Source organism: Periplaneta americana, chromosome 7, assembly GCF_040183065.1.
Source record: "Periplaneta americana isolate PAMFEO1 chromosome 7, P.americana_PAMFEO1_priV1, whole genome shotgun sequence".
Lineage (NCBI taxonomy): Eukaryota > Metazoa > Arthropoda > Insecta > Blattodea > Blattidae > Periplaneta > Periplaneta americana.
This window is the reverse complement of record NC_091123.1, coordinates 156,073,764-156,095,658: the sequence shown is the minus strand read 5'-3', so window position 1 is coordinate 156,095,658 and position 21,895 is coordinate 156,073,764.

Sequence of the window (21,895 nt, the reverse complement as noted above, 5' to 3'; positions counted from 1 at the left end):
TACTGTACTGTAGCAGTAGGTAAGCAACGTGAAACAGTTACTGAGAATAGGCCTACACACTGCACTCCACTAGATAACTGAGTGGTCCTTTCCCTCTCCTCCAACTATAGCAAGTCTATGTCATTCTGAGGTATCTTCCTCTGCATTTCCCCGAGCGGTAAACACCGCTCTCCCGCTCCGAAGGAGCGCGCGCGCTCGTTGAGCGCTGTTTGTGCACGTATGGTCTAGAGAAAACACAAGAAAGTGAGGCATGCTAAATGGCTGTGAAAGTAACAATAAAGTATCTTAAAGTTCTAGCTCTTTTCTTTCAATAAATGTCAATCGTCATTACAGTCCAGTATTAACAATATAGGCCAACTGAAAACCTTATGCTAACTTCGGTCCATTACCCTGTCTCCCTCTAGTGCAGAAAACCCCTGATAATAATCAGCACCAAGCAAATTTGCATAAGTTTAAACGTTTTCCCCGGATTATAAACCACCTGACTATTCAAAACCAAAAATACTTTTTACCACATCAGTTAAATATCTTGGAGTACTTCTACACAAGTCCACACCTGTGAAGTAACGGTCAGCGCGTCTGGCCGCGAAATCAGGTGGCCCGAGTTCGAATCCCGGTAGGGGCAAGTTACCTGGTTGAGGTTTTTTCCGGGGTTTTCCCTCAACCCAATACGAGCAAATGCTGGGTAACTTTCGGTGCTGGACCCCGGACTCATTTCACCGGCATTATCACCTTCATTTCATTCAGACGCTAAATAACCTAGATGTTGATACAGCGTCGTAAAATAACCCAATAAAATAAAAAATAAATAAATAAAAACTTCTACACAAACGTTTATCTTACAGGCATCGCATTCAAAATATAAGAGACAAAGCATTTCAAAGATACATGGCACTCTATCCAGTTTTCAAAAACCTGACGTCAAGGAAAGCAAACGTCCTGCTGTCTACATCAGTCATCCACTACTGTTGTTTTAATTTTAAGGCCCATATTTATTAGACATCTTTTACCACTTCTGAGAATACTGAATTTTTTTAACATCCTGTATGTTATCAGTCGTCTTGGGTGATAAAGTGAGTTCGGTGCTGATTCATGAATGTAATCAGGGTGAAGGATTGAGTGAAGGTGGTGGGGATTGTTCTTGACCCCAAACTAATCTGGAAAGAACATATTAACTATACTTCTGTCAAATTATCAAGGATGATTTATTTACTGAAAAATTTAAAACGTTATGTTCCACATCAATATCTTAGAACTTACATACAAATGGCTTTTGAGGAACCCGGAGGTCCATTGCCGCCCTCACATAAGCCCGCCAGCGGTCCCTATCCTGAGCAAGATTAATCCAGTCTCTATCATCATATCCCACCTCTCTCAAATCCATTTTAATATTATCCTCCCATCTACGTCTCGACATACCCACAGGTCTTTTCACCTCCGGCCTCCCAAATAAAACTCTATATACATTTCTGGATTCGCTCACACGTGCTACATGCCCTGCCCATCTCAAACGTCTGGATTTAATGTTCCTAATTATGTCAGGTGAACAATACAATGAGTGCAGCACTGCATTGTGTAACTTTCTCCATTCTCCTGTAACTTCATCCCTCTTATCCCCAAATACTTTCCTAAGCACCTTATTCTCAAACAACCTTAACCTCTGTTCCTCTCTCAGAGTAAGAGTTCAAGTTTCGTAACCAACTTAGAAAGCTTACTTTGCATATTTTCAGAGCATTATGAAATATGTTTTATTAATCTGGGGTAATAGTTGTCACATACAGAAGACGTTTTTAATTCAAAAAAGGTCAATAAGAGCCATAAATATTTCGCTCTCTACGGCTCACCGTAAACTATTATTTACAAAAGAAAAAAAATATGGCTGTAACTGGATTATATATTCTTGAAGCAGTTATATATGACTAAGAAATGAGAAATTATAATGAGGCTACAAGCTGTTCACATTCTTAATGATCTCAGAAAGAAGGATTACTTTGACATTACTAAATGCAGACTGTCAGAGAAATGAATAATTATTCGAGTAATGCTCTTAGAATTTGCAATAAGTTGCCTAGTGAATTTTGTTTATTTTTAAAACAATGCCGTTAAACGACTTGTTTCTGATTGGCTGACCTAGAAGGCATATTCCAGCATTAATGAATGTTGTGATTTAGACTAGCGTTTTAATATTGTGACTGCATTCCTTGTGTTTTACTTGTTACTCTTTACTCTGTCGATAGTCTTTTGAACTCAATGACATAATAATAAAAATATCAAAGGAACAAATCTACACTGGCATAGTTCTTAAAAGGAGAGGCACATCTCGAAGCCTTGATCGTAGATTTGATATTCATACACACCAATATCTGAAGGAATTTCACAAAATACTTTCGACAGCAATACGTATAATAAAAGTTATATACAACTGTAAGTACCTGAATTCACGATATGGTCCATCAAGTTTAATTTCCGTCCTTGAGGAAGGCATGGTAGAATTTTATCGTCCAAAATCAATCGATCTAGTCTTGGTTTGAACTCTTGAATCCAACGGTCAGCATTGTGTCCGCTAGACAACTCTAGTAGATATACGCATATGCATTAACGAAATAGCCTGCTAATGGACACGAAGCGCTATGCTTGAATTATAAGCCTTCATTAAGGGTCATTACGTAATTCATTACAAACGACAGGTGTCAATCCTGAATGATTATTATAATGATAGTGTTGGTGGTAGTGTTTACGGTGTTAGTGTTGCTTTTTATTGGTTATTTTACGACGTTTTATCAACTGCTATAGTTACCTAGCGCCTGAGTGAGATGAAGGTGATGTCAGCGAAATGAGTCCAGGGTCCAACGCCGAATGTTACCCAGCATTTGCTCTCAATGGGTTGAGGGAGAACACCGGAAAAACCTCAACCAGGTAACTTGCCCCAACCAGGATTTGAACACGGACTAGCTTGTTTCACGGTCCCAGATAGCATGCGGCCGAAAAGCCAAGCAAAACTATTTTCCGTTCATACGGAACAAAACTTGATATTAGGTAATACATTATCATTAACAGCTCGTTAGTTACAAAGTAAATGTATTTACGGGTAGGATCAACAGTTAATTTTGAAGCAAACTCAATTTTACGGACTTCATTATATAAAAAGCCGTTAACAACTATCCCTTTACTGTTTTCTCTTATAGTTAATATAGATTTCCCAAGTAACGTTTCAGGTATTATTTTTAATGGCAGCTGTTATAAAACCGCGTGTTCTAGTGTAACTTTAATTACGCGGGAGTTTAATTGTGCCCAAATGAATATATATGGTAAATTAATTAATTAATAGCTACAAAAACGCTAATAGCTCTGATAGACTAAACGTAGCAGACCATAATTGGCAGTAATTTAAGATTAAGCAATTTTTATAAAAACATCACCAAAATAATGTGCGCATTCATACCGGCACAGGCGTGCTTTCTAGGTTCTCACAACACTAAAAACGTCCTACGGCCTCCGATTACAACTTTATAGCACTGCAGCCTCGTAGAGATATGAATAATTTGTACAGCTTCACCTCCTTTTCAATTCAAGACTTTAAAACTGTCGTGGTGAACCAAAAGAACAAATTAAATTTACCTATTACAACCCTTGAGAGACAGGGCGACGCATTAATTTTATTTACGACGACGATTGGAATGCCTCCAAGTGTCTGGAATAAAATTACGCCGCATTTTAAAAGCCCATTCGTCTGCCACCAAAGTTCTTCATAAAGTGAATACTTCAAAACTATAATAATGGGCGATATGACAATACATTTTCTGAATTTTAATACGATGACGAATTGAAGACACCGGTGCAAAAAAAGGGGGTACTCCATTTTTAATAAACTTTTCAGGACTAACAAAAAAGTAAATGTGAAAGGATGTGATATTTTAACCAAATTTCTTGCATTGGTTTGAGGTAATTCAGCAAGAAACGCAATCCTCTCACGATGTGTTTTAATTTCTTCATTTACACAATTGTGTCAAAATCACAATAAAATTGTTGGAGCTGCCTTCTTTTTGCACCGGAGAGTATTTATTTTAATATTTCATGCCAAAAACCAGGCTTTTGTGTTCCCAAACGTACAGCGGATCGAGTAGTTTCTTCTTGTGTATCTATTACGTCACGTGGATTCATAAGCAAGGTAGAATTGCCAACAGGTACGCATAGACTGTAAATCATAGTACAATCACAGTCTACTATAAACAGTCACGAAGCTTGAGTTTTAAGGGTGCTAGAAACAATAGACTGTGACGGTTCTATTTTGCATTACCTGTAATGAGGCGATATTAGCGATCCTAGTGGTGAGCAACTATCTAATGTTTGCATATTTACTAGCTATTGAGCTTCGCGACTGTATATACTAGACTGTGGTACAATACAGACGCTCCATCGTCAATGATGTTTATGTAAAACATCAAGTTACGACTACACTGTCATCTGATTCTAATAAACTGAGTAAGTTTAATTTTAATTCAGACTTTTGTGTTAATATTATTTTAATTTATAAGTCTATGTTATACTTACTTACTTCTGGCTTTTAAGGAACCGGGAGGTTCATTGCCGCCATCACATAACCCCGCAATCGATCCCTATCCTGTGCAAGATTAATCCAGTCTCTATCATCATATCCCACCTCCCTCAAATCCATTTCTATATTATCTTCCCATCTACGCCTCGACTTCCCCAAAGGTCTCATTCCCTCTGGCCTCCCAACTAACACTCTATATGTATTTCTGGATTCGCCCATACCTGCTACATTCCCTGCCCAACTCAAACGTCTGGATTTAATGTTCCTAATTATGTCAGGTGAAGGATACAATGCGTGTAGTTTTGTGTTGTGTAACTTTCTCCATTCTCCTGTAACTTCATCCGCTTGAGCCTCAAATATTTTTCTAAGATTTTTTGACAGTAGACTAGATGACAAAAGCTTCTCAACCGAATAATAACAGGCATTTCCCATATTTATTCTGTGTTTAATTTCCTCCCGAGTGTCATTTATATTTGTTACTGTTGCTCAAAGATTTTGAATTTTTCCACTCTTCGAAGGATGTCTCCAATTTTTATAGTTCCATTTCGTACAATATTCTGGTCACGAGACATAATCATATATTTAGTCTTTTCGAGATTTACTTCCAAACCTATCGCTTTACTTGCTTCAAGTAGAATTTTCGTGTTTTCCCTAATCGTTTGTGGATTTTCTCCTATGTTATATTGTGTTTAATTTTGATGTGTATTTTTTAAATAACTTTCTAAGCGAGCTCGTTTCTGAATATACGTTTGTCCCATTGCAATGTCGCTAGAGCCTAAATTAACTTAATTTGTAAAATATACAATATTTATTTCTTCTTTATTTTCTTTGTTTCAAAAGAATACCTCCATCAACATCTACGTTACAGTTGGTTATATTCGAATTTCGGAAGGACTATTTCAGCATAAGAAATGGAAACATACTGTGATTTATGTGAAATGATTATCTTTGCTGTGCTGTGATGTATTATAAATAGGTCTATGCCCTGTAATTTCATGTGACGTAGAAAGAATATTCTCTCAGTTTAAGCAAATTTTATGTGACGTTCGTAAAAGATTTGCATTTCATAACCTCTGAATGTACGTTTTCGTTCACTGCAACGGGTATAGGTTATGATAAATGAATTATTTATATATATTGTGTAATTTGTATACTGATTGTGTTATAATTGTATCACTGTAACGTCATGTAACGTAGGAAAAACATTTTCTTAGCTTACACAAATATCTTACTGACAATTATAGTAAAAGATAAGAATTTCACAATCTCAGAATATATGTTTTGTTCACCGTAATGGCACTGATTTTGTTACATGAATTAATAGCATATATTGTATATAGAGTATATATAGTTAATATGTATCATATTTACTATTATATTATAATACAATATATACTAGTCCAGTATTATTATCTAATAATATTTTCTGTCATATGTAGCACTAATATTTTGTAGAGCGCTAGATTAAAGTTTTAGTGTGTTGATGTGGTTAAAAAGTAGCTGGACAGACCATTTCATTTTAGTAGTAATCCCACTTAAGGTACGTACTTCGTGTGTTATTTATTGGTTTGAATTAAGTTACTGTATTTAGTAAACTGCCCTTGTAAATTTTATGTTATATTATTGGCTAAGAGCACACCGTACACGAGCCTGGCTCTGACGGTAGTGGCTAGAAACATTTTTGTTTTATAATTTTAAATTGTACTCACTAATCCCCATTTCAGTTTGGTTGATAGGCTTTCCCCTCTACTCACACTCTTTACCATCCGTGACGGGGAAGATGCTACTGGCTATCTTACTAACATTCGACTAATTGACTTTGAACATAGTGAAAATTCTTATTATTGAAAACGTTTACCGGTAATCTATATTTCGAAAATCTATACTAAGCGCTTATATTTAATTTTATTGTTGTTTATACCAAATGGCACATTAAAAAGCTACCGACAGCAGATGATAAATGTTTTCTTCACTGCTAGTTGCTACTCTACAGCATAAACGACGGAACAATCTGCACTATGTCACTCCCCCCCCCCCCCGACTTCATAATACAAACTAGCATCCCTTTATTCAATTAATTATTAGTTGAAAATATTGTAAGAACGACATTAAATATACTGAAATACGTAATTGTCACACATCTGTGTTACTGTATTTTATATCCATTTATGTATTTTATTTAATATTTTATTTTCTTGTGTGTACAACTTGGAGGGTGCAGGTATAAGAGGTATCAGCTACCAGTCTGTTATACTGACGGACTCAGGGCAAGTAGAAGGGGAAAGAAATGCCTTCGCATCCTCTCAACTTGTATGAAATGTCATTTAGCTAGCTAGTTAAATAAATTAGATAAATCAAATTTAATTAATTCAAATATCTAGTCATGTCAAGGTACGAAAATATCATCACCTATCCTGGATTCCTTACAAGAAAATCCAACAACTCTGGATACAACCAACATAACATATCATAGAATAACAAAAATCGACAAGTTACATGTTTAAATCTTAGTATAATAATCAAGGGCCGTATTCTTAGATATTGTTAGCGTGGGCTTTCGATGGTTGACCAGCGAACTAACGTTTTTCGTATTCATAAACCAGTGTCAGCGATATGATATGATATGATATGATATGATATGATATGATATGATATGATATGATATGATATGATATGATATGATATGATATGATATGATATGATATGATATATGATATGATATATGAGATATGGTATGGTATGATATGATATGATATATGACATGATATGATATGATATGATATGATATGATATGATATGATATGATATGATATGATATGATATGATATGATATGATATGATATGATATGAATCATGTTTAGCACGCTCGTAGCGCGGGCTAGCGAAATGTCTGTGAATAGCACCCTAAAAGTCGAAGCTGATATTAAAATATTATAATTTAAACAACCGAAATCAATTACAATTACTATCTACAACTCTAACAAAACTATCCTGGGGACGAACCAATAAATATTTCCGGAAAAGTGAAGAAATTAAATTCCCAATAACTAAAATCTTAAGTCAACTTAATTACCGCGAAGTTTTGAAATATAATATACTTATACATTTCATTGAGGGATTTATTTATAAGATTAGTGCTGATTAAAGCTTTAAAGACACGATTTAATTTTACGATATTGGCGAGACGGCACCGACTGCATCTAATAACTGAAAATTAATTTGTCGTGGCAGGGTGAAATGGAACATCCGCACCGTTTTCTCTGCTGCTCTTCGACCTTTTCCTCACTCCACTGGATAAATATCTGCCAAGAATAATTTCTATGTCGGTCAGATTTCGAGATGGATCTATCAAATTAAATTCCTTCGACGCTGGAAATTTTATCATTCCGCTTCATCAAGCAATGCGACCAGAGTCCTGTTCAAGCATTAATAATACATTTAGCGATGATATTAATTCATTACTGGCACCAGGAGTTTGGGATTCAGCAATTTGAGTAATAATAAATTAACATTTAATCACCTTCCTTCTTCATATCACAATTTCCTTTTTAGTTCATATGAACTGTGCTGCATAAAAGTCTTGCTGACTACTGCTAGTTCATAACATATTAAAGAATAAATCCCACTCTAAATAAAGCAACTCAGGCAGTTGCGTGTTTGCCTGCTGATTCGAAGTTGCGCTCAGGCATAGGTTCGATTCCTGCTTGGACTGATTACCTGGTTGGGTTTTTTCCGAGGTTTTTTTTTTCCAACCGTAGAACGAATGTCAAGTAATCTACGCCGAATCCTAGGTCTCATCTCGTCAAATTCCATCTTATCACCAATTCCCTCGACGCTAAATAACCTAGTAGTTGATACAGCGTTGTTAAATAAAGTAAAACAAAAATTGTCTGCTATATGCTTATCAACAACATATAAGTTACACGTACTATGAATTTAAATGTTTTATTTCATTTAGTTCAACTTTAAAAATTATTGGATATTTTCTGAAATCCCAAACTTTTGTTAAATAAAGACTATACCATGTAAAACGAACTTGAGATGATGTTAAAGGGGACACAGACGTGGGTTTTCTACATTTTAAACACATATAATATAATACATACTTTCTTATTTTTCTCTGGAAATATTAAAGAAATCTTTATGAAAATTTTCACACAAATTTATCATAGTATTACGAATAAATATTGAAATGTAGATTGGAATTGGTCAAATAGTTCGATTACATTAAAAACCTTAATTATAACAATACAGGATTGTAACCTACCTACTTGCTCATGTAACGCTTTGAGTATAACCTCACAAGTTAAATATTTAGGCATTATTATTGACCAACATTTAAAATGGGACAAGCATATCTCCTTCCTATGTAACAGATTGCATAAAACAATCCACAAATTTTCAATTCTACGTTCTTATTTACCTGTTTATGTTCTGCGTACTGTGTACTTAGCTCTGTTTCAATCAATAATTCAGTATGGTATTTTAGGTTGGGGAGGAAAGGCAAAATCGACTCTCCATTCTTTATAATTGCTCCAAAACGGAATTGTCAAAATTTGTCTATATAAACCTTTTGATTACCCAACGAAATTAATGTTTCAGGAATTTGATGTATCAAATATAGAACAAATTTACAAACAAACATTGCTGATTTACTTCCATAAAAATCACAATAAATTTAAATTTGATCCTCATGAATACCATACGAGACAAAACTACAGTTTCTTTCTAAACACTCCCAAATGCCACAGAACTGCTGGATTAAAACACGGCAGAAATTTTGGACCCAGAATATATAATGCCATCAATTAGAGCTTACCCTGAACTAAGTACACTCAACACACATAGATTTAAGAGACAAATTAGATTAATTAGTTCAGTGTTTTGTCTTTTCTTAAGGCATATGAGTTTAAAATTGTAATCTAATATACGTGTACTTTGTATTTTCTATATTTGTATACGTCATTATATGGTCTGTATTTTGCTATATATTAATATTATTGTGCTGAATTAAGACTCTTCAATTTTATATAAGTAGACTGAACTGCGCCCGAGCATGAGTTTCTGCTCTTTCGGTCTGCAATGCCTAATGTTGTGTAAACCTTGTGTATTAAATAAATAAATTTGAAATTTGGATAAAAATGTATACAAAAATTAAAACAACGTTACATTTAAGTACCAATATCTCAAAAATCCATGGATCTACAGCTAAAAAATTTTGCATGACGTTTGAGAATGATAAAATTTTCATTTCTCGTCAGTTTTATAAAATGTAGCTGTAAAAATTTGCATTCCAGAACTGTTTATTAAATTTATTAATTAATAATTATACAATTTCATTAATTAATTTTTCATGTAAAATGATATCAGTAATAATAATTTTAGGTATAATCCTAATTTTCTCCTCATTCTTGATACAAGGAAATGAGAAATTCTCCCATGTGATTAATATATCCAGAGATATTGGTACTTTAAAGCAACATTATTTTAATTCAATTTAAATTCTTGTCTAGAATTGAGATCTTCACTGTGATGAAACTATTTAACCAATTTCAATGTACTCTTCAACATTTATTCACTTTATTATGTTAAATTTACATGAAAAATGGTATGTAGATATAAATGAAAAAAAAAAGTAAGAATTATATACAGTATGTTGAAAATGTAGAAAACTCACGGGGTCTAGGGTATTCCGTAACCGGAAATTTCGTCACTGTTATAGTTTATCAACTATTTTTCGTCATTAGTTTTTTTGGTCATAAAATAGATTTTGACATTATGTTTTTTTCACTTAGGAGATTTTGTCATCGAACATATTTCGTCGTCATATAACTACATCTTGTCATCATTTTCTTTTATACTGAGGGGCTTCCGTCACCAAAATAATAAAGAAAATTACATTTAGACTGTTTTATTATGAGACCAAAACTATCACTGTATAATTATTATAATACTCTGTATTAACATGGCTTTTGAATTGCATACATTCATCCTGTTCTTATGGAGTTCCAACCAAAATTTCCACTGAAGTTGAGCTTTGTAGGTTTTTTTATAATGGTTTTCTTATCTGAGGAAATAGTCATCAGCGAATTACAAATGTTGCGCTGATCACATCTCCATACAATCCCGGTCTTCGTAACTTTGTGCTATGTATACATGTGTCCATTATATGTCGATTAACTTATCTTTTCATCTATTACTTTTTACGAATCGAAATAATTTCGCCATACCTCACCTTCAAGATTTTGAAACCAATGAATCCTGTAAATTGAAGATTTCGAATCCAAACAATCAATGTATCCTTGGAAACGAAATGAACAATATGAACACAATGAATCCTGTAACTTGAAGATTTCGAATCCAAACAATCAATGTATCTTTGGAAACGAAATGAACAATATGGACACAATGAATCCTGCAACTTGATTTCGAAACCAAAAAATGAATGTATCCTTGGAAACGGAATGAACAATATGAACACAATGAATCCTGCAACTTGAAGATTTCGAAACCAAAAAATGAATGTATCCTTGGAAACGAAATGAAAAATATGAACACGATGAATCCTGCAACTTGAAGATTTCGAAACCAAAAAATAAATATAAGCTTATCCTTGGAAACGAAATGAACAATATGAACACAATGAATCCTGTAACTTGAAGATTTCGAAACCAAAAAATGAATGTATCTTTGGAAACGAAATGAACAATATGAACACAATGAATCCTGTAACTTGAAGATTTCGAAACCAAAAAGCGAATGTATCCTTGGAAACGAAATGAACAATATGAACACAATGAATCCTGTAACTTGAAGATTTCGAAACCAAAAAATGAATGTATCCTTGGAAACGAAATGAACAATATGAACACAATGAATCCTGTAACTTGAAGATTTCGAAACCAAAAAATGAATGTATCCTTGGAAACGAAATGAACAATATGAACACAATGAATCCTGTAACTTGAAGATTTCGAAACCAAAAAATGAATGTATCTTTGGAAACGAAATGAACAATATGAACACAATGAATCCTGTAACTTGAAGATTTCGAAACCAAAAAATGAATGTATCCTTGGAAACGAAATGAACAATATGAACACAATGAATCCTGTAACTTGAAGATTTCGAAACCAAAAAATGAATGTATCCTTGGAAACGAAATGAACAATATGAACACAATGAATCCTGTAACTTGAAGATTTCGAAACCAAAAAATGAATGTATCTTTGGAAACGAAATGAACAATATGAACACAATGAATCCTGTAACTTGAAGATTTCGAAACCAAAAAGCGAATGTATCCTTGGAAACGAAATGAACAATATGAACACAATGAATCCTGTAACTTGAAGATTTCGAAACCAAAAAAAAATATATATATCCTTGGAAACGAAATGAACAATATGAACACAATGAATCCTCTAACTTGAATATTTCGAAACCAAAAAAATAATTTATCCTTGGAAATGAAATGAACAATATGAACACAATGAATTCTCTAACTTGAAGATTTCGAAACCAAAAAATGAATGTATCCTTGGAAATGAAATAAACAATGAAGTACGAGGTTTCATATTAAGTATAATTTTATATAGGTATCACCAAAAGAAGCGGTACGAAGGGGGAAAAAATGTGGTGGCGAATAGTGATGAGGAAATTAAATTGGTGGCAAAAGTGATTTGGTGACAAAACTGAATCGGTGACAAAATGTTGTAGTGGATTCGAAACTCAAGTCTAGGTTCCCATGAAGTAATGCTGTACGGAAGATATTGTTATTTATTTATGTATTTCTGCAGAAATAATTTTCTGTTACTACTTTCAACGAAGCATAGCTTTCGCAACAACGTGTTCTGTAATGGAATTGTTACATGCAATGCTAATGAATGCTCTGTGGTTACTTACGATAGAAGCGTCGCACTCTTACGGACGTGTTTGAAGAATATTTGATGGACTAATGACAGACCCTGACAGGTAACCGAAATTATAACCATGGGGATACAACCCGGTCGTGAAACTATGAAAGGTAATTACAAACAAGCATAATTACAGAGAGCAAAACATATTCCGCCACATGACAAACGAATTGTGGTGCTCAAAATAAAATCAGTCAACTGTGCAGTAGCTAAATGTCGCAACTGAAATGTGTGTGCTTTCATCAAAGTAAATTTGATTGCGATTTTAATGAAGAATATTTAAATGTCTGTAGTACAAATGACAGGCTTGCTACATGTTCTAGCCACGTCCAGGAAACGTGAAATGCATAACAGAAATGAATTTAATATTTTATAATACTACTTTCGCAAACAATTTTATGTTATTTTATATTCTGGCGTCTCTCTCATTTATTTACAGCGTTGAGCACGTGAAAATAAAAATTAGTTTTGAAAGTTAATTCATAAAACCAGCAGCTCTTGGTACAAAATTGAATCACTTATGCTACAAGCGGTTTTGAAACAAAATCTGTATATATTCGCAACTGTGCCGGGTATTTGCGAAGTCAGCATGGACGTGATTTCGTCAGAAATTAAATGTAACAAATGAAAATCACTATACGAATGTTGTATCACAACACCTCCCTTTTTCGTAACCCGTAGCAATCCTCCGCATTATGACACCTGAGTGGTACATGTATTACCTCAAATACTATTAACTGAGTCACGTTAGAATCCTCGAATAGAAGATTTTATATAACTTCATATTAGTAAGGGTTATTTTACGAGAAAAACTGAGTAATTTATTATCTCAAGTAACAATTTTGTTATAATAATTATTTGAAATTCATATTGTACAACGACTTTCAAGATGCAATAAGAAGAATAAATACTCTAAGGATAGCAAAACATCGTTCATTTTCGTACCAATGACTTCTTTTAATAATTAACAAAAAATATATGTATATTGTTGTACTTAGATTTTTTTCTGCATTGACGTTCAAAGATACAACAAAATGAATAAATACGCCAGCGATAAGAAAATAAAAATATGGTAGGCCTATTAATTTTCTTATAACTCACTTCATTTTAATAATTTACGAAAAGTATATGTATACTGTTGTACTTCGATTTTATTTTGTACAATGTCGTTAAAAATTACAATAAAAAGAATAAATACGCCAGCGATAGAAAATTAAAAATATGGTATTAATTTTCGTAAAACACAATTCATTTTAATAATTAACGAGAAGTATATGTATACTGTTGCACTTCGATTTTATTTTGTACAATGACGTTCAAAGATACAAGAAGAAGAATAAATACGCCAACGATAGAAAAATAAACGTATAACTCACTTCATTTTAATATTTAGCAAAACGTATATAATATTGTACTTAGATTTTATTTTCTACAATGTCGTTAAAACTTGAGGACCGTTTTTGCAAAACATGCTAACTGCAAAATTTGCAAAATTGAGATTTTGGTGGATTCGTTAACATAAAGCAGGCCTCTACACGATGTTAAAGTTATCTTAGTAAAATTGAATTATTTCTCTTCATTATAGTGTGTCAAAGTATGATAGTTGCACCTATAACCTACTTGTCTTCATTCAGTTTTTTGTCTCTCCTATAAAATTTAGTTTTTTCAGTTGGCAACTTTTGCAAAAACGGTCCTCAATTACAATGAATAGAATAAATATGCCAGCAATTGGAAATTAAAAATATGGTATTAATTTTCGAATAACTCACTTAATTGTAATAATCAACAAAAATTATTATATCTTTATTTTTATTCTGTTATTTAATAAAATGTCTTAAAATTATGTGGAATGCCCCCTGAGCACGAATATTTAACTTATTCTTTCTGGGGGTACGAGAATGATTATTATGTAATAAAAACTATGTGTAGCCTATTTTTGTTCTACAAATAAAGTATTATTATTATTATTATTATTATTATTATTATTATTATCATTAGTATTACCGGTCTGCACTATATTGTTGTATCTACTTCGATTTTATGTTGTACAATGACGCTCAATGAATAAAGAAGAATAATAATTATGCTAGTTATAGGATAATAAAAATAAGGTATTAAATTTCATATAATTCACATCACTTAAATATTTAATAAAAGTATACCTATTATTATAATTGCAAAGATTAATCACAGAGTATTATTACGTATTTTGTACAATTAAGTTCAAAGATACAAGAAAAAATATAATTTACGAACGATATCGAAGTAACACTTTACACGTAGTATCTATTTTCGTACCACTGCGCACTGATTTAATTTTAATAATTAACAAAAAGTATACATACGCTGTTATCGAAAAGATAATCCACAGAAGAGCATTATAAATTGCTATTCTGACGTTTGTGACAGATGCCTATAACTCTTTAACAGTCATTGACAATAAAATACAAAATGAAATGGAAATAAATATAAAATATGAATAATTTATAACCTTTATATGCTTCATAAACTTTCAGGTTCGCCATCAAACTCGTCAAATAATGCCGCACCATATTTTCCCCCCAGCTGCCATAGTTACGCATTTTAACGTTTTCGCCCGATAGGCAAGATAATACGATGTCATTAAATCAGATAAAGTCCCCTAAATCACTTCATATAAATCGTCACATCCGCTTTACACTCGTTTAAATTATATGTCAAATGGGGTGCAGTACTCACCGTTAAAGATGAATGACGACAGCAGCCGGTGACTGCGTTGGAAACAGCTGATTCTTCACAAGTGATGTCTTCCAATGTATTCAGTTCAGAATGTACCTCTTCTCACCACGTTCTTTACCTTAAAATTAACACAAAAACCATCAGAGTTGTAATAACCTAACCTAAACCTATTTGACGTTCGTCTATAACAACGATAAACCACCTATTTTGACACTAAATCACTACATTGTCTTGACAACGTCAGTTAATCTGTTTCCATCCTGTTTAAATCATAATCACCAACGTTAATTTAACGTTCATTTCCGAAAACAAATTAAAAACCACGCTTGCACGTCGGAAAATAAATAACTGTGAAGATGTCAGGAGAGAGGTGTTGTTGTTTCGAAATACGAATCGCCAGGCAACGCAACGAAAGTAATTGTGATTGTCCCGGACGTCGTTTTAACCACCAAACGGACACCGGCGCTAGACTGACTGACCTGATCCAAGCAATACCAGGCGGGCGTCTGTTTGGTGTACGCCGCTATGCTCAAGGTATGGTGTATCCTGTTCGTGCCTCTCCGGCCGGACTTCGCAACTAGCCGATGATTGCCGAGTGCTCCCTACCACTACGCGCCGTCTCACCCGAGGTGACTACCTAGCATTCCGTGCGCTACTCACGTGAAGAGAAATCATCCAAGTAGCAGGGCTACTGCAATCAGGCCAATCGGCTTTCCTTACTGCATTTCCCTGAGAGGCGACCTATTTAACAACTTTATGTTATGCAGTAATTTATATCACATACCACTGGCTACTGGCTACGAGCGTTGCTAAGAACAACTACCTTATAAACTTATGAAATTTATAACTCTGAAATAAAATCAAACATTATTATGCTATTAGAGAATTGTGTACAAATTCAATATCGAAAGTTAAAGTACGAAGATAAATATCAAATGGATTTCATGTAACGAAAGGTTAACGAAACGGTAACGATGCTATTATATTGTATTGTATGTATTTATTCACACTGCAAATGGGTGAATACCAGGTGGCAGTGGTAACTATTACACTCATTAATGACAATTAATAATTAAACATAATTAATAATAAATTAATTAATAGTAAATTAATAATAATACGACTAATAATAATAAATAATAATAATAATAATAAATAATAATAATAATAATCTACACTAATAATAAATCAGTAGCCGACATTTTTCTGGTAATTTTCGATTTTCCAAAAATAATTGGTCCTAACATATATAATTAACCACCCTGAAACCGAAAATCGCTTTTTTGAAATTTTTGTTTGTATGTCTGTCTGTCTGTATGTTTGTTACCTTTCCACGCGATAATGGCTAAACGGATTTCGATGAAAATTGGATATAAATTAAGTTCGTTGTAACTTAGATTTTAGGCTATATGGCATTCAAAATACATTATTTAAAAGGGGGGTTATAAGGGGGCCTGAATTAAATAAATCGAAATATCTCGCTTATTATTGATTTCTGTGAAATATGTTACATAACAAACGTTTCTTTAAAACTAATTTGCGATAAGTTTTATTCCTTGAAAAATTTTGATATGACTGATATTTAATGAGATAAATGAGTTTTAAAATTAAAATAACTGCCATCTAAGGCCGTGTAATGAATTAAAAAACAAATGACTTCGTCTATAAGGGGCCTTGGACAGCAACAATCGAAAGCTATGAAAGATAGCCTACAGAGAATGTTTCTGTGTTTGTATGAAGTAATATCCGAAGCTAAATTAACCGATTTGTATAATTAATTATTATTTCACCATTGGAAAGTGTAGTTTCTCTAGATGGACATAATGCTATAATGTTATTACAGTAAATTCTGATATAATATAATATAATATAATATAATATAATATAATATAATATAATATAATATAATATAATATGTAATATATAATATAATTTAAGTTATTTGAAGTGTTCAGAACCATAGTGGGCCAAGCGCCATTTACTGAATACGTAGAAAAGAAGGGTTAAAATTAAGTTATTACCATAATTAAATGGAAACCTATAACAAGTAAAATAAAATATACACATTAAATCTAAATGATGTCAATCTTCATTAAACTATGGTTGCATGTAATAAAAATTAAGAAACATGTTAAAGGAATTGTCATTGCACCAAATGAGTGTCTCTGGACCAAAATGATCGCATTTTAATTATTTGGATGCAATTTAAATTAAGTAACATATTAAACGATTTATCCTTCCATCAAACACGAATGTTCCCTGGCTCAAACGTCCTATTTTAATTATGTAATTACTTTATATTTATTTCTAACGGATGCAGCGGAGCGCACGGGTACGGCTAGTAATAATAATAATAATAATAATAACAATAATAATAATAACAATAATAATAATAAATGATAACAACAGTATAACAAAATTAACAAAGAGCATCCTAAATTAAATGAAGCATGATCACTTAAAATAACATTTAAAGTAAATCTATCTTAACCTTAAGGAGTATTTTTTGGTAAAAAATGAGTAAATTTAAAAAAATAATCTTTAAAATACTCTGTGATATGTGTGGAATGCATATCATAATATTTTGTGGGTATTTGTGCCCTTATCAGATGTTGAGACGCCTTTTTTAAACTTCCTGCGTTATGGATTTTTAAATCACTCGCCCCTTTTTATTGTCGATTCCTGTAAATCGAATTTTCTAAAAAAAAATTTTTTTTCCTTTAAAATACCCTTTGATATGTGTGGAATGCATTGTATAACATTTCGTGTGTATTTATTCCCTTATCGGATGTTGAGGCGCCATTTTTAAACTTCCTGCGCTATGGATTTTTAAATCACTCGTCCCCTTTTATCGGTTTACAGTAACTTCATTTTTTTGCTACATTGCCAGACAAAAATGGATATACTTTCTGAACTATTAAAGATACATGCATGAAATTTAGAACACATATTCTTTAGACTATTAGAAAACTTTTCTCTGTAACAGACTTTTTTAAATTGATTTCATTTTAAAACTACGTCCGTTTGTTTGCAAGAAAGGAAATCAGAAAAGTGTTATTAAATTTTCATTGTTTATTTTACAAACGTAGGCACCAATATCAAAATTCTGTTACAGACAGTTTGTAGAACATGCTTTTGCAAGTACATTGCAAAAAACTGGAAGAATCTACCTTTAAAAATGGTTCAGATATATAGGTTTTAGAAAAATCCTGCATTGGGAATTTTTTTTTTTCAAATCTGGGCCCCAAATATTTTTTTTAATATTTATTTTTGGTTGAGTTACTACAGCTATGAACTCTCTACGTACAAAAAATTAATATTTTACTCCAAATAGGAAAAAAGTTAAAAAAAAACATCCTCTCCCCTTAAGTTCGAACTAAAACCCACAAGTATGATATGTTCACACCTGCACAAGTACCTTTCAGCACTACACTCATTTCGCTGTCAACTCACTCACTGGTACTACGACACATTTCTGATTTAACTAACACTTCAAAAACATTTCACTGTTCAAATACTTTGCTATACCTCTAGAAACTATAAAACTTCACTGACACAACACGCTTCACTGACACAACACACTTCACTGACACAGCATCAAACACACCCTTTAAATAGTGTGCATAATATACTACCGTCTATTAGTAACGTCCTTAAGCCTATTTTTAAATACATTTTTGGTTATTGGTAAAGCCTTTAGTAAGTCTGCAGGTAAAGCATTTCAGTTTCTGATAGTACGATTGAGAAAAGAAAACTTTCCAATGTCCGTCCTTCGTCTCCTTTCCCTCAATTTATTGTATTGTATTTACATTCCATGGCATTCGTACATCGCTTCACAGCTACATAGAATATGGAACATGTCAAACGAAAAGAAAAGCAAATCTTAATACTACTATAAAGTCTTGATTATAGTTACAGTCTAGTTGAAATATATACAGAAGAGTTTTACAATATGGTCTACTAGTACAACACAAAGTTTTAGTATCAATACTTAATACAACACGTGAATATTAATGAAGCGTTGTTGAATGTCATAAATTCACCTACAAAATAGAAGGCGTGAGAAATTAGGCACTTCTTTAATTTTGCCCTAAATAATCTTATGTTTTGAGTTTCATTTTTATATCCGTAGGGAGGCTAATACAAATTTTTACTGCCATAGAACGCACTCATTTTTGATAGCATGATAGACTTGCCGATGGAGTATGAAACTCATTTTTTGACGCGTATTGATGCTGTGAATTGTTAAATTAGTTACAAAGTTTTCACGATTAGATAAGAGGAAGATTATTAATGAAAATATATACAAGGTGTTTCTCTAATTTTCTATTGTGAAACTCAGTCTTTTATTAAAAAGAACTATTTTGTAAGAGAAAAAAAATATTCCCAATGATACCGAAGCAATTGAAATATATTTCAATCTAGCAATATTTTCCATGCTGATTTCTTTAGGGAGAACTACGTCCTCCCGATTTATCACATATAAACAAAACCAGACACCTTCCAGAATTTTTTTTTATTCTTACAAACGAAACTATTACAGGATATTTTGAACCATACCCATTCCATAACATTCAAAACTTTCTTTCAGTGTTACACGAAAACTTAAAAATATATAAATAACAAATGGAAATAGGTCTTTTATGATCCAAACCCTTAAAAATAGGTAGCAATTGATAAAATAGGCACTTTTAGGCACTATAAAACCGCTTTCAAACGTTCATAATTTATATAAAATTTGAAGATATTGAACTAGTTTAATTTATCACTACAGAAAAAATAGGCATGTAACCTAAAATCCGAAGTCTAGCTATTACCACAGTCTAGTATATACAGTCACGAAGCTTGAGTTTATGAGGGTACTAGAAACAATAGACTGTGCATGTACTATTTCACATTGTCTGTAATGAGGCGATAATAGCGATCCTAGTGGTTAGCAACTATCTATGGATGCATATTTACTACGTATTGAGCTTCGTGACTGTATATACTAGACTGTGCTATTGCTACTGCATTAGGCTTCGTACTTTCGCAGCTTTAAACAAAGCAATGCGCTGTTGCAACATATTGACTTCCAATCTAAGAGTTTCAAGAGAAACTCTATTTTTTCCATAATCATTATAGATAGAAAAACAGTTATTCGAACTTATCTACTACTTTTGATGATGTCTTATTAGTTCAAATGAATGCAGTTATACCCCTTTCACCCTGTATATAAGTATATGGGTTGGTTAGAGTCATAACTCACATGCTCCAAAAATATAAAAAATTGATATACCGTTATATTCCCATACTGTTATCTGCGAAAAACATGATTCAGGGTTTAATTTTTCACATTTCTTACATGATGCTTGTGTAAACAGGCGACAAACTTCCCGGTTTTTGTCAAAAGTTTCATGATCTACTGGATCTTGTGAGTTCTGTTGTATAGCGCTTCTCGACCAATCAACGATCAGTATTTCCTTCCCGTTTCTCCATTTCTTGTTGTGTGGAATAGGGTTGTGGATGAGTATCTTGCATGTGCCTTGTTATTTTTATAAATATCCGTGAAATTAGCGGCTGTAATTGAGCATTTTGTAAGCGTAATATTATAGAAGAGAACGTATTACCGATTGGAGAAAGAGGACGACCACGGAAACGTGTAGCAGCTCCAGAAATAACGAAAAGAAACCAGGCCAAATTAGCAAGGTTAATATTCTTTTCTGATTCTGCTTGGCTCCTACTGATGTATTGGTAAATTAAGCAGGGCCGAGTGTTTTATCACAATTATAATATATCCAAGTCCTACATGTATATCATTGATCTTTTTTAAATTGGTTATTTAACGACGCTTCATCAACTACAAAATTATTTAGCGTCGATGAGATTGGTGATAGCGAGATGATATTTGGCGACATGAGGCCGAGGATTCGCCATAGATTATCTGGCATTCACCTTAAGATTTGAAAAAAACCTCGGAAAAAACCTCATTGATGGTGCCGTGAATAATAATCAATTGGACAATACTGAACATATGTGCGAATTGATGGAAGCAGATGTTAATCTTGTGATATACAAGACTGTAATAAGAAAAATTTGAGTTTTGATAAAATTTATAATCAGTATTTCTTTTGTAGATTGTCAATTGACGGGTCGACTCAAATAAGAGGAGAACCCGCTTTTGTAAGAAAATTTATTAAAATTGGTGCGCGAGGAACAATTCCCAAATTTACATTGGAGATCCTCAGAAAATTAAAGGTTCCTGATAAGACTCTTCAGACAATTGCATCAACCATTTTAAAATCTTCATTGAACATCATCAATCATCATCTCTATTCATCTTTACAATATTCAATGTATATTATTTATTTTCAACAAATTTTTATCGTTTTGATAGCTACCAAATCTTGTCGCAGAATATTCTTGTTTAAAATTTCGTTATGTATTTTTTTAACATTAATTTACATTTTATTTTTTGTTCTCTTGAATTGATTAGGATGCCGATATTTTAAATCCAAGATTTGGACAGCTATCATTTCGATGATATTCATTCGTCTCTAGAATGATGTGTCATAATTTCAATAACTCTGGCAATAGTTTACCTTACTGGAATTCGCAGACTGTTCTCAGAATACTTAATTTCTCTATTCCAAGACTTGTGGCATTCTTCTCTGTGACTTGTACATTATACTTTGTTATTTCGTAAAATGTACTCATCTGAAGAATT